General features: G+C 43.4%; 1 protein-coding gene across 2 annotated transcripts in view; it reads left to right on the forward strand.

Moving 5' to 3' along the window:
- The first annotated feature begins 170 nt into the window (after positions 1-170).
- Positions 171-14,037, forward strand: part of tpra1 (transmembrane protein adipocyte associated 1) — a 37,243-nt gene continuing 23,376 nt past the window's right edge. Inside the window, exons 1-2 of one of the 2 annotated variants that reach the window (XM_033036990.1) lie at positions 171-472; positions 4,090-4,504. The gene's annotated coding sequence lies outside the window, so the exon portion shown is untranslated. The remainder of the gene's footprint in view (positions 473-4,089; positions 4,505-14,037) is intronic. The other variant, XM_033036991.1, reaches the window with a different exon arrangement.

Below are 14,037 nucleotides of genomic sequence, written 5' to 3' on the forward strand. Positions count from 1 at the left end.
CTGACGTCAGCAGGCTGTATGTTAATGAGCTGACGTCAGCAGACTGCATGTTAATGAGCTGACGTAAGCAGGCTGCATGTTAATGAGCTAACGTCAGCTGGCTGCATGTAAATGAGCTGACGTAAGCAGGCTGCATGTTAATGAGCTGACGTCAGCAGGCTGCATGTTAATGAGCTGACGTCAGCAAACGCCGCCGCGCGCGGGAGTCAGGGAGCGTCGGAGGACGACGGGACCAGCAAATCTGCAGCTTACAATGTGTGATAAATCCCACCTAGTAAATATCGCCAACCCGGTTAAATCAGTCCAAGGACAAAAAGAAAGAACAAAATGTCAATGAAAAATAGGAAAAGACAAGATAAACGGGTTAACGACCTTGGTCCCGCTCCCGCGATGCAGCTGTTGGCTGTTGGTCGGTGACGCCAGAGCCGCCTCATGCATTGATTGGGTGGCCGAGCTGTCGATTACGCTGCAGGTAAGAGACAGTCACCAAATTGCTGCTCAGGTTAAAATAAGAAGAGGTTCACATTTCTGTCGGTAGTCACAGGGGATGCTGTCACCCATACATGCTCTCCAAATATGTCTGATGCCTCGACTCCGAACGTCACCCATTCCTTCTCTTCAGAGATGCTGCCTGTCCCGCTGAGTTACTCCAGCATTTTGTGTCTCTCTCTAAAGATGCTGCCTGACCCACTAAGTTATTCCAGCGCTTTGTATCAAATATTTATATGTTGAACTGCAGAAACAGGAACTACAGATTAAAGTGTTGGAGTAACTCAACAGGTCAGAGCATTTCTGGAGAACACTTATACAGCCATCAGGCTATTAAACACTACAACTTCAAATAAGCTCTGAACTACATTAGACTATTGTTATTATTATTGTTGCACTACTATTGTGTGTTTTTTGAGTGTATATATATCTATATATATACACACACACTCAATATATATATATATACACACACACTCAATATATATATATATACACACACACTCAATATATATATATATACTTGTGAGTACACTGAAATGTTTTTCTCTCGTTTATACTGTTTACAGTGTACTATGTTTACATATTCCATTGTGCTGCAGCAAGTAAGGATGTCATTGTTCCTGTCATTGTTCTATCTGGGACATAAAACACCCTTGACTCTTCTTGACTTTTAGTTTACAATTGTCACGTGTTCTGAGGTACAGTGAAAATATGTCACGTGTCCATGTTCTCGAGAGATGCTGTGAACTGTTGTTCTAGCATTTATGTCAAATATTTATATCTGTGTAGAAAGGAACTGCAGATGCTGGTTTATAACATAGACACAAAATGCTGGAGTAACTCTGCATGTCAGACAGCATCTCTGGAGAAAAATAATTTACTTTTATATCCAGTTTTTGGACTGACCCAGAGGAAGAGTCTTAACCTGAAATATTGTCTGCCCATTTCTTTCCACAGATGCTGCCTGACCTGCTGAGTTCCTCCAGCACTTTGTGTTTTGACTTGCAAGTTTAAATTTGTTAACAATAAAGCCCAAAGGAAAGTCAGTAGAAATTGCTGGTGAGAATGGGAAACGGGTAGAGACAGACTGGAAGGTGATAAGTGGAATATAAGGGAGGGATAATGAGTAGAACAGGTTCTTCTCAAGAGTCAAGACTGTTTAATAGTCATATGTACTGACAGCAGACAATGACATTCTTACTTGCAGCAGTATAACAAGTCAGTAAACACACATATAATATACCAAAATAAAAGAATTAATAAAGCCACTACTAGTGCAAAAAATCCTGGAAGTCCTTAGTGCAACCAAAGATAGTCCATAGTTCACAGTTGGGATTAGTGTTGTGTAGTGTTCAAGAGCCTGATGGTTGCCAAGAAGAAACTATTCCCCAGCTGTAACAGGAACAGAATAGTGAAAATATTCAGCAGCATCTGTGGAGAGGGAAGTTAACATAACATTGTGGATTGCTTCTGCGAATGTTAATTGATGCCAGGTCATTTGTTAATTTCAATATGAGTTTGAGAGATTTTTAATAGAGAAACCAATTTGTCACTAGGTCCATATCTTTCTAGATAAGATCCAGAGTCCTAAATATGAATTCTTGATTTCTTCAGTCTGAAGAAGGGTCCCGAACTGAAAAGTTGTCTGTCCATTCTGTCCACAGATGCTGCCTGACCCACTGAGTCCCTCGAGCAATTTTGGGTTTGCTCAAGATTCCAGCATCTGTAGTTCCTTGTGTCTCCATATCTTTCTATGCCTCATCTAGACTTTGTGTCTTCCAAATGTCTCTTCAACACAATGATTGTATTTGATTTATACCACCATTTTGGGCAGCGTATTTCAGACAGCAAGCACTCTCTGTGTCAGAGAAACCCACTCTCAGATCCGCTTTAAAAACTCCTTCCTCTTAATTTTGTTTAATAACCAAATAAGTGAAGGAAAAATGAATAAAGGATGCTGAGCAAAAACAAAAGTGCTCAAGAAACCCTGCAGGCTAAGATGTATCTGTGGAGTAGGGAATCGACATTTTGGGGGAAAAATAGGTTGAAATGTTAAGTCATAGGGTGTTTTTCCTTTGTCATAGAATGGCAGTGCAAGTTTGAAAGGCGGAATGTTCTGTGGTCCTGTATTATCTCCAGACTTGACTATGTCAACACTCTACAACTATGTAGGTGAGGTGTGTTCAGTTCAGTCTGTTGCATTTGACACCCACGGAGTAGTCCCTGCACTGTTGAAACCAGAACACAGCTTGGGCCACTGCTTGGGTACACAAAATTGCTGGAGGAACTCAGCGGGTGCAGCAGCATCTATGGAGCGAAGGAAACCCGAAACGTCGCCTATTTCCTTCGCTCCATAGATGCTGCTGCACCCGCTGAGTTCCTCCAGCAATTTTGTGTACCTTCGATATTCCAGCATCTGCAGTTCCCTTTTGAACCCCTTGGGCCACTGCTTTGCAGGTCTTCTCTCTTCAGTCCCTGAGCTTTGGAATACCCATTTGGAGAATGGAGACTAATGAAAGATCTGGTCTGAATGGATGCAGAGGGGATGTTTCCAGAGGAGAATTTCCTTAACCAGTGGGTGATAAATCTGTGTAATTCTTTGCTACAGACGGTGGTGGAGGCGAAGTCATTGGGTATTGGGTATTGTTTGGCAGTACAAGTTTTAAAGGCTGAATATAGTCACAAAATGCTGGAGTAACTTAGTGGGTCAGGCAGCATCTCTCGAGAAAATGGACAGTTGATGTTTCAGGTCTGGATCCTTAAGATTTCCCATAGGAGAGAGGAGCAGAACTTCTTCAAAGTAAGCATACCTTGAGGAGATTTAGTCGTGGAACAGACACAATGTAATTCCTGTCAACTGCAAGGTATAAATCAGACATTACTATGTTCTTGATTAGTAAGGCTGTCAAAGTTTATGGCAAGAAGGCAAGAGAATGGGGTTGAGAAAGAAAATGATCTAATGGTGGAACAGGCTTGATTGGCTTGTTGGAGCACATTGCTGGAGTGTTTCTGATATTAAAATAGTATATCTCCTTCAGGAAAGATATAATTAGCCTCAAAGTGCATTGGGACATACTGAAGTGTATAATTTACTCTGGACATATCTTCCTTTATGCATTTTACAACTAAAAATACTTGTTACATTATTTTTAAATAAAAAAGACGTGGCAACTATGAACGAGGCACACAGAGGGTTGTGAATCTTTGACATTCTCTGCCCTTAAGGCTGGTAGAGGCCAGAACAAGTGGGGGTTTTTTTTAAACACACACACAGTGCTGGAGTAGCTCAAGCACAGAAGGACATGGACAGGTGATGTTTCAGGTCAGGACTCTTCTTCAGTCCCCTATCCATGTTCTCCAGAGATGCTGCTCGACCTGCTGAGTTACTCCAGCATTTTGTGTCTTATTTTGGTATAAGCCAACGACTGCATTTCCTTGTATGACATTAGATATTAGATAGATAAATATTTTAAATATTAAATAATTAAAGATTATTAAGGAACTGACACAGGAGTTGGAATCAGCCATGAACATAGTGAATGACGGGACAGGCTTGAGGGGCTGAGTGGTATTTTCTTGTGTTTCCATGAACTAAAGGGAATGCAGATGATGGAATCTGGAGCAAAAAAAAAAAAGAAACGATCTGCGGAAGGAACTCAACTGGCCGAGCACCTCCTCCAGCAGTTTGTGGGGTTTTTTTTCTGAGTTCTCTTTTGCGCCGTATAATTCAACGAGAGGTTTGAAACTTTTCCCCAATTCGCTTCGTCGGCTCTGCAGTCGCGCACTTTGGAGACAGTCCCAACGATGTGGACGGTGCGGGGAGGAAGTGGCGGTCCAGCAGGAAACTGTGCGGAGTTTGTGTTGGAAGAAGGTTCCAGTCAGGTGATTTGCTGACCCTGCACAAGTCCACAATGCAGCCAGAGAGAGGGAGAGCGACAGACATGACGTTCCTGCAGTGTGGGAGCCGGTCGCTAATTTAAGTGTAAATTTCCCTGCAGTAACGCCGCGATCTGTAAGTAACTGTCAGCATCAAGCCGATCATGTCAGATTAAAACTAACAGCAATTGACACATAGTCCCATTGCAACAGTGTGCCTGTTACATTGTCACATTCTGATTGGTAGCCCCTTTCACTTCATATTAAGCGAATCTTCTCGTTTTAATGGTGATGGTTTGTTTTTAAATTGGATTAGTCTCCTTATCAGCCTGGAGCCAAATTGTTTTATTTTTTTAAAAAAGGAGTATCGACTTTCAGGTTAAGAAGGGGGAGTTTGGCCTTGAAAGTAAATCGAAAGCGAAATAAAATTGGTCGCGTTATTCAGCGCCTCATGAAGGAAGATTAATTAGGCAATAGCGCAAGAGGCGATGTGCACTTTTTTTTGCAATGCAGTTTATTGTCTGAAAGTAGATTTTTTTTTGTGCCTGTGAAAATGGACAAAGCGGGTCGTGTATATTGAATTGATTGGTTGACTGCATGGGTTATTATTGTCACGTGTACCAACTTACAGTGGGGGGAAAAGCTTTGTGTGCAAATCATATATTGGGTAGTGTAAAAGAGAAAATAATTAGAGTACGGGACGTAGTGTTATTGCTGCAGAGAAAGTGCAGGTAGAAAAGGTCGCAACAAGGTAGATTGGAACCACAAGACTTGCAGATGTTGGAATTTTGAGCAAAGCACAAACTGCTGGAGGAACTCAGCGGGTCAGGCAGCATCTGTGGGGGAAAATGCACATATGCAGTCTGTGTTTTGCTGCAGACTGAAGAAGGGTCTTGACCAGAAATGTCATCAGTCCATTTCCCTCCAAGGATGCAACCTGACCCGCTGCGTTCCTCCAGCAGTTTGCTTTTTGAGGTAGATTGGACGATGGGGCAGCGCGGTGGTGCAGCTGTTGCCTCGCGGCGCCAGAGACCTGGGTCTGATCCTGACCTTGGCTGCTGTCTCTGTGTGGAGGTTGCATGTTCTCCCTGTTACCTTGTGGGTTTCCTCCGGGTGCTCCAGTTTACTCCCACATTCCAAAGACATGCAGGTTAGTAGGTTCATTGATTCTCTGTAATTTGCCCCCGAGTGTGTAGGGAGTGGATGAGAAAGTGGAATAACATAGAACTAGTGTGAATTGGTCAGCATGGACTCTGGGCTGAAGGACTTGTTTCCATAATTTATGTAAATAAAATCCATCCCAAGCATGAGTCTGAGGAAGGGTCTCGACCCGAAACGTCACCCATTCCTTCTCTCCAGAGATGCTGTCTGGCCTGTTGAGTTACTCCAGCATTTTGTGTCTACCAAGTAAATGGGAGGTTTGTTCAATAATCTGATAACAACGAGGAAGAAGCTGTTCTTGAATCTGGTGGTATGTACTGATATGATTGTATGATCAACATAGGGTGATGTTTATGGGAAAACATGCAGGATTATTGTGACAAGGCCGTACCAGGTAGTCTGAAGATCACCAGTGTTTTAATTTAACATTCTGAGAAGTCAGATATAATTTTTAAACACTAGCTGTATTAAATTTCAGTTTTGAGGTTCCAGGGTTGTGAGTGCATGTCTGTTTTCATTTAACTTAAAACAGAACAGGCCGTAAGACACAGGAGCAGAATTAGATAATTCGGCCCATCGAGCCTCCTCCGCCAATCGATCATGTCTGATCTATTTTTCCCTTTCAACCCGATTTCCCCCCCGTAACCTTTGACGCCCTTACTAATCAAGAACATATCAATCTCTGGTTTAAAATTACCCTATGACTTGGCCTCCACAGTTGGCTGTGGCAATGAATTCCGCAGATTCACCACCCTCTGGCTGAAGACATTTCTCCTCATCTCCATTCTAATAGTATGTATCTTTATTCTGAGGCTATGCCATCCTTCAGCAACCATGTCTATGGCAACCATGTTTCCAAATTATGCTCACCCCATCGTCTATATTCCTCCATTCTCTGCTTGCCCATGTGTCCGTCCAAAAAAATGTGGGTGATGTTTCGGGTCGGGACCCTGTCTGAAGAAAGGTCCCAACCGAAAACGTCACCCATCATTTTTCTCTAGCAATGTTGTCTGACCCGCTGAGTTACTCTAGCAATTTGTATCTATCTATCTTCACTATAAGAACCCTGTTGTTTTTGCACAATCTGTCGACATCTCTGTTCCTCTAGCTCCTGTGGGCTATTGGAAGGGCTATACGATAACCTGGTCACAATGGTTGGAGGAAATGGTGAGGGTGTGGGGTTAGGGTTGTTGAAACCATCGTGGATACTGAAGGTAGACTAGACGACCGTTTCGCTGAACACCTTCGCTCAGTCTGCCTGGACCTACCTGATCTCCCGGTTGCCAAATGCTTTAAATCCCCTTCCCACTCCCACACTGACCTTTCTGTCCTAGGCCAACTCCATTGTCAGAGTGAGGCAAAACACAAATTGGAGGAACAGCAACTCCTGTTTCGCTTGGATAGCTTGCAGCCCTGTTGTGTGATGTTGATTTCTCTAATTACAAGTGACCCCTGCATTCACTCTCTCTCCATCCCTCCCCTACCCACATTGTACCTGCTTCAAAGTCGCTTGTTGAGTCTCATTGTCTGAACTTGTTCTCACCTAACAAACAGCGGGCGGTGGCCTGCCTCCTTTATCATCGTAGCTTTTTTGCATATGTTTCATTCATCTGTTTATATTTCTCTACATCAACGTTTGTATCTCGTTTCCCTTTCCGCTTACTCTCGCTCTGAAGAGGGGTCGACCCGAAGCAGCAGTTATTCCTTTTGGAGAAAAGTCTGACCCGCTGAGTGACTCCAACATTTTGTGTCTATCCACTGGTGTTAACGTGCTTCTAGAAGCTCCATGTCTGAAAGGAGACGGGAAGATGGATTCACTTGATCTGCAGTATTCAGCAGGAGACGGGGCAGTTATAAGGCAAGACTCCCAGCAAGCACACTCAGCATCAATAAACAGCTTTGGATTCACTGCACGCTCTCCAGCTCATGACCCACCTCCGCCAGCTATTCTGCCATAAGGAGGCTACCAGAAGCATAGGGTCACCGGTTCTCATCGTGTCCTCCAGTTCATTCCATGCTTCCGAACTATTCTGAATAATGAACAGAACCAGAACTGCATGGCCACTGCCTCTGCTATTCCATACACTATTGCAATGTGATATCCTCTGCTATTGAGGGAGTGCAGCGTAGGTTCACAAGGTTAATTCCCGGGATGGCGAGACTGTCATATGTTGATAGAATGGAGCGGCTGGGCTTGTATACTCTGGAATTTAGAAGGATGAGAGGGATTCTTATTGAAACCTATTAGATTATTAATGGTTTGGACATGCTAGAGGCTGGAAACGTGTTCCCGATGTTGGGGGAGTCCAGAACCAGGGGCCACAGTTTAAGAATAAGGGGTAAGCCATTTAGAACGGAGATGAGGAAAAATGTTTTCACACAGAGAGTTGTGAAGTCTGTGTAATTCTCTGCCTCAGAGGGCAGTGGAGGCTGGTTCTCTGGATGCTTTCAAGAGAGAGTTAGAGCTCTTAACGATAGCGGAGTCAAGGGATATGGGGAGAAGGCAGGAACAGGGTACTGATTGTGGATGATCAGCCATGATCACATTGAATGGCTGTGCTGACTCGAAGGGCCAAATGGCCTACTCCTGCACCTATTGTCTATTGTCTTTTGTTCAACATAAAAGCACCTCAGTGGTATAGGGTGGGGGAGAGATATTGGCTTGGATGCACCTCAATGTTTAAGGGGAGGAAATTATTCAAATGTTCAACATTTCATGTATTCGCCAAGGAGAGTGACGTTGGTGAGCTTAGGAGGGTATGTTGATATTTAAAGGCATGTCAAATTCAACAAGGAGATGTAGAAGCAAAGAACTGCAGATGCTAGTTCATACACAAAAGTGACAGAGTAACTCAGCAGGATAAGCAGCATCCCTGGAACATGGATCGGCAACATTTTGGATCGAGTGAAGAAAGGTCTCGAACCGAAGCATTGCCTATCCATGTTCTCCAGAGATGCCGCCTGACCCGCTGAACTACTTCAGTGCTTTGTGTCCTTTTGTGTTTCAACAAGGAGATGTTGGTGTTTTGAAAAACATTAATGAGGCACAAAGACGCAGCACATACGACTGCTGCATCACAGATTCAGTGACCAGGTTCAATCCTGACCTCTGCTGTCTGTATGGAGTTTGCCTGATCTCCCTGTAATCATGTGCTCTGGTTTCCTCCCACAAACAAAAGATGGACTGGTTGGTAAGTTAATTAACCACACTAAATTACCCCTAGTATTGGTGTGGGGTAAGACAATTGGGGGGTGCAGTTATTGTGCATTGTTACAAGGAAGCAGTGAGGAATGGAATATGATGGATTGAGTGTGGCATAGACTTTTAGTTTACAGATATAGCATGGAAACTGGCTCGTGTTCACACCGACCATTGATAACGCGTTCACACGAGTTCTATGTTATTCAATTTTCTCATCTATTTCCTACACTCTAGGGGTGATTTACTATGGTGCAGGGCAGAGCTAGTTCTACATGTATGAATGAAAGCTGACCATGTCATTATGAATGATGTTCTGGGGAAGGGTGCGCAAATTAGGAAATGGAGGAGGAATAAAATCCATTGTTTTTTGTCCTCCAATTATTGGCATTCGAGGGGTGATAGGCATTAGAGCCAGTGATCACCTATTCAGCTGCGTATGTTGGTGGAAGGGGCAGAGAGATCGTTTTAAGGAGACGGCTGGTAGTTGAATAAATCTAATGCTTTCCTGTTCTAATTCTGGAACATTGGGGAGTTTTATTAGTTGAGAGAGGAGGTGGGGGAAGACCAGAATAAAGATCATAATGTGTACACAAGGAACTGCAGAAGTTGGTTTACAAAATAAGTCTCAAGTTCAGTTTAGTTTATTATTGTCAGTTTATTATGTGTACTAAGGTATGGCTTTTGTTTCTTGCGAACCAGTCAATGAAAAAAACTGTACATGATTACCATCAAGTCGCCCACAGTGTACAAATAAAGGATACAACATTGAGTGCAAGATAAAGTCTGATTAAAGATAGTTCAAAGGTGTGCAATGAGGTAGATGGGAACTCTCTAGTTGGTGAGAGGGCAGTTCAGTTGCCTGATAACAGCGGGGAAGAAAGTGCTAGTGTAACTTGGTGGATCAGGCAGCATCTCTGGAGGACGTGGATTGGTAACGTTTGAGTTGGGACCCTTCTCAGACTGATTATTAGAAGGGGGAGAATATCCTACCCTCACCCCTCCTGAATCTGATTTCTGGATCTGAAACATTAACTCTTCCTGTTTCCCCAAATGGCGCATGACCATTCTGAGTACTTCCAGCATTTTCTGTTTCTATTTCAGTTGGCATGTTTGGTCAATAAAACGTGACCTTGTCAGAGACAACCAAATGGCAGTGCATGTTCTGCAGAGACTGTACCTTCAAAGTAATTTGGACAATAGTTGCAGAGCTGTATATGAGTAATCCTTGCCCCCCCCCCCCTCTCTCTCCATCCCTCCCCCACTCTAGTCGTCGTGCTATTTTTACTGTCGTCCTGTTGAGTTCCACTGACTGCATAAACTCGTTATCACCTATCCCACTGCCAACAACGGACCATTGTGGGCTCCACATTTCCTTGATTATCGTTGCTTTCTGCATTTGTCCTAAGTATTGTCTATATCTCTCATTCCCCTTTCCCCTGACTATCAGTCTGAAGAAAGATCTCGACCCGAAATGTGACCTATTCCTTTTCTGCAGAGATGCTGCCTGACCCACTGAGTTACTCCAGCTTTTTGCGTTTGTCTTCAGTTCTTCAGCAACTGCAGTTACTCCCCACACACTCTGAGTCTTCCATGCTGGCTCTAATGCCTATCTACGCTGATTCCACTTGCTTGCATTAGGCCTATATCTCTCCACTTCTTTAATAACCAAGTACTTACCCAAATGCCTTTTTAAATGTTGTAATTGAGTCTGCCTCCACCACCTCCTGTGGCAGCTCGTTCCATGTTATCACCACTCTGTAAAACAATTTTCTTTATTTTTTTCCCTCTCACCTTAAGCATGCCCATTAGTTCTACACTCATCAGCCTGGGAAAAAAATACTTTGACTGTCTACCCTTTCTATGCCTTTCATAATATTATAAACCTCTTATAAATTCGCCCGTCTGCCTTCTACACGTTAATGAGAGTAAACTAACCTATCCAGTCTTTAAAGCTCACCACCATTCCAGACGACATCTTGGTGTGTCTCTTCTGCACTCTATATCTTCTGAAACGAGGCAACCAGAACTGTTTAGTTTAATTTATTATTGTCATGTGTATCGTGCACAGAGCAAAGCTTTTTTGTTGCGCGCTATCCAGTGGAAAGACTATACATGATTACAATCATCCGTCCACAGTGTGTAGATGCAGGACAAAGGGAATAACATTTAATGCAGGGTAAAGTCCAGAAAGTCCTATTAAAAGATAATCTGAAGGTAGATGGTAGTTTAGGATCGCTCTCTAGTTGGAGATAGGATGCCTGATAGAAAATGTCCCTGAGTATGGAGATATACATTTTCAAACTTATGTATTTCTTGTCTGATGGAAGAACAGGGAGTGGCCGGGGTGAGATTGGTACTTAATTATGCTGGTGGCCTTGCTGAGGTAACGTGAAGTGTAGATGGAGTCAATGGAAGGGAGGTTGGTTTGTGTGATGGTCTGGGCTATGTCTACACCTCTCTGCGATTTCTTGCAGTCTTGGATGGAGCTGTTCCCAAACCATGCTGTGATGGATCCCGATAAAATGCTTTCTCCGGTGCAACTGTTGAAGTTCGTGAGAGTTGTGGAGGACTTGCCGATTTTAGGAGCCTTACTGTACACAATACTCCAATACTGCCAAAGCAATGATTTGTACATTGCAACATCATATGGAGGTTACATGGGTTGTTGGAAGACCTGACCTACAGATATCCATCTTTATGCAATTATCCCCATAATTTTTTTATGCGTTCTTCAAGACAGGATAGTTACAGATATGCAAACATCTTCTGCAGTCTGTAGTAACTAGTTATTTCGAAAGACAATTGGTCTTCAAAAGAAAATCTATTTACATATTTTTGTAAAGACGGCACTGTGGTGCAGCGGTAGAGTTGCTGCCTTACAGCGCCAAGGACCTGGGTTTAATCCTGACTGTCTGTATGGATTTTGTACACTCTTCATGTAACCACGTGAGCTTTCTCTGGGTGCTCCAGTTTTCACGTACACTTCAACAACGTGCAGGTTTGTAGGTTAATTGTCTTCTGTAAATTGTCCCTAGTGTGTGGGATAGTGTTAGTGTATGGGTGGTCGTTGATCGGCGCTGTCTCGGTGGGCCGAAGGGCCTGTTTATACGCTATATCTCTAAACTAAACTAAATGCAACTAAATGTAACTGCAGTAATCAAACCATTGTCTTTAAGATTGCAGGCTGCCAGCTCACAGCAGGGGGACGGACATCTAAGAGCTGAGAAGTTTAAGGAAAGATTTAATCCAGGGAAAAAAAAATCAGGAGTAATTTAACTGCAATAAATAAACCAAGTAGAGGCCCGATCCACAGGCTGAATGGCTGATGATGAGAAGATTGAATTCAAGGCATTGAAAGTATAAGGTGCTGGATAACTTGGCAGATTAGGCAGCATCTCAGAGAGAATATTCCCAGCATTTCCTGTTTTTTTACTTCTGGTTCCAGATGGGGCTACATCCTTTTACAAAGTGAGTTATATTAAGTTATGCTGAGAGGCCTAGATAGGGTAGGCAGGACCTTTCTTCCCCAAGGTGGAAATGTCAAAGACAAGAGGGCATAATAGCTAAAAGATGAGAGGGGCAAAGTTTAAAAGAGATGTGTGGGGCAAGTCTTTTTGCACAGTGGGTGGTGGCTGCATGGAACACACTGCCGGGGTGGGTGGTGGAGGCAGATGCCGTGGTGATGTTTAAGAGATTTTTAGTTAAGCACATGGATATGCAGCGATATGAATCACGAACAAGCAGAGGAGATTAGTTTATCCTGGCATCATGTTCAACACTGACATTGTGGGCTGAAGGGCCTGTTCTTGCGCTGTACTCTTCTTCTATGTTCTATGTAATCAGTTCCTGTGGGGTTTTATAAACAAGTTGGATCAAACAAAAACTATACCAGAGTTCTTTCAAATTATCACAACATGCTGAAGTAACTCAGCTGGCCAGGTGCCATCTCTGGAGAAAAGGAATAGGTGACGTTTCAGGTGGAAATTCTTTCAAATAGTCCTTGCCTTAAAAGATTCATTTTGTTTGGATCGTATGCTATTCTGGAAGCGAGGGTCTGTAAAACATATGTGCAAGTTAGCAAGTGAAGAACACGGCACATGGATATGCAGAGGATGGAGGGATATGGACCACATGCAGTCAAATATCTTGACATTACGTACGGCCCATACATTGTGGGCCAAAGGGCCTGCTCCAGTGCTGTACATTTCTAGGTTCCATCCTCTGGAATAAACGCCCTGAAAGGGTAGAGGGAAGAGTGGTAGCGATGTGGAATGAGCTGCCAGTAGAAGTGGTGGAGGCAGGTTCGTTGGTATCATTTAAAAATAAATTGGATAGGCATATGGATGAGAAGGGAATGGAGGGTTATGGTATGAGTGCAGGCAGGTGGGACTAAGGGAAAAAAGTTGTTCGGCACGGACTTGTAGGGCCGAGATGGCCTGTTTCCGTGCTGTAATTGTTATATGTTATATGTTATATGTTAAGTTTGAATCATTACATTCTCAGAAAATCATTTTGTTCACTGCTTTTGGGACATGCGCTGACATTTGAACTAACTGGACGGTTTATTCAATCGAGCTGTCAAATACACAGAGTGCGCGATGCATCTTTCACTTCTGTGATTCTCTTTCCCACTGACCATGCCCCTACCAACAGCTGCACAACTTTTCTTTTGTGGAAATTGGGCTGGCTGAAAGCTTTATCGTTAATGCCGTTAAGGGTGCTAAATGTGAACAAAAGCCAGGGTTTAGGCGTAAATCTGCAGACGTCTGATTTGTACAGCTGGTGATTTATGATACAGCAGGACAATGTCAGCCTTGCCTCGTTCTTGTCTTTGACTGCTAATCCCGGCTGAGTTTGTTGAGCAGTTGCTGCACTCCATCTGACCTCTAAAGGAGGAATCCCTACTTAAATAACAGCTTTTACCGCTGCAGGATATATTGGCAGGGCCGGGCTTTGACCAGCTCCCACCTCTTCTCTCCCCCCGCACACAACGTCTGGAGAAGGGTTCCAACCCGAAACACCACCTATCCATGTCCTCCAGAGATGCCGCCTGACCTGCTGAGTTACTCCAGCACTTTGTGTCTTTTCTTTTATAAACCAACATCTGCAGTTCCTTGTATTTATGTTGGTACTGGTGTTGCTTTATTAATGTCAGGTGTACTGAGTGGCACACAGTGGAAAGCTTTTGTTTTGCATACTGTCCAACCAAATCAAATAACACTATACATAATACAGTCAAGCCACACACAACCGGTAGTGTGAAGAGAAAAATACTAGAGTTCAGAATATAGTTTTCAGCATTGTAG

Source organism: Amblyraja radiata, chromosome 18 (assembly GCF_010909765.2).
Source record: "Amblyraja radiata isolate CabotCenter1 chromosome 18, sAmbRad1.1.pri, whole genome shotgun sequence".
In the NCBI taxonomy this organism is placed as follows: domain Eukaryota; kingdom Metazoa; phylum Chordata; class Chondrichthyes; order Rajiformes; family Rajidae; genus Amblyraja; species Amblyraja radiata.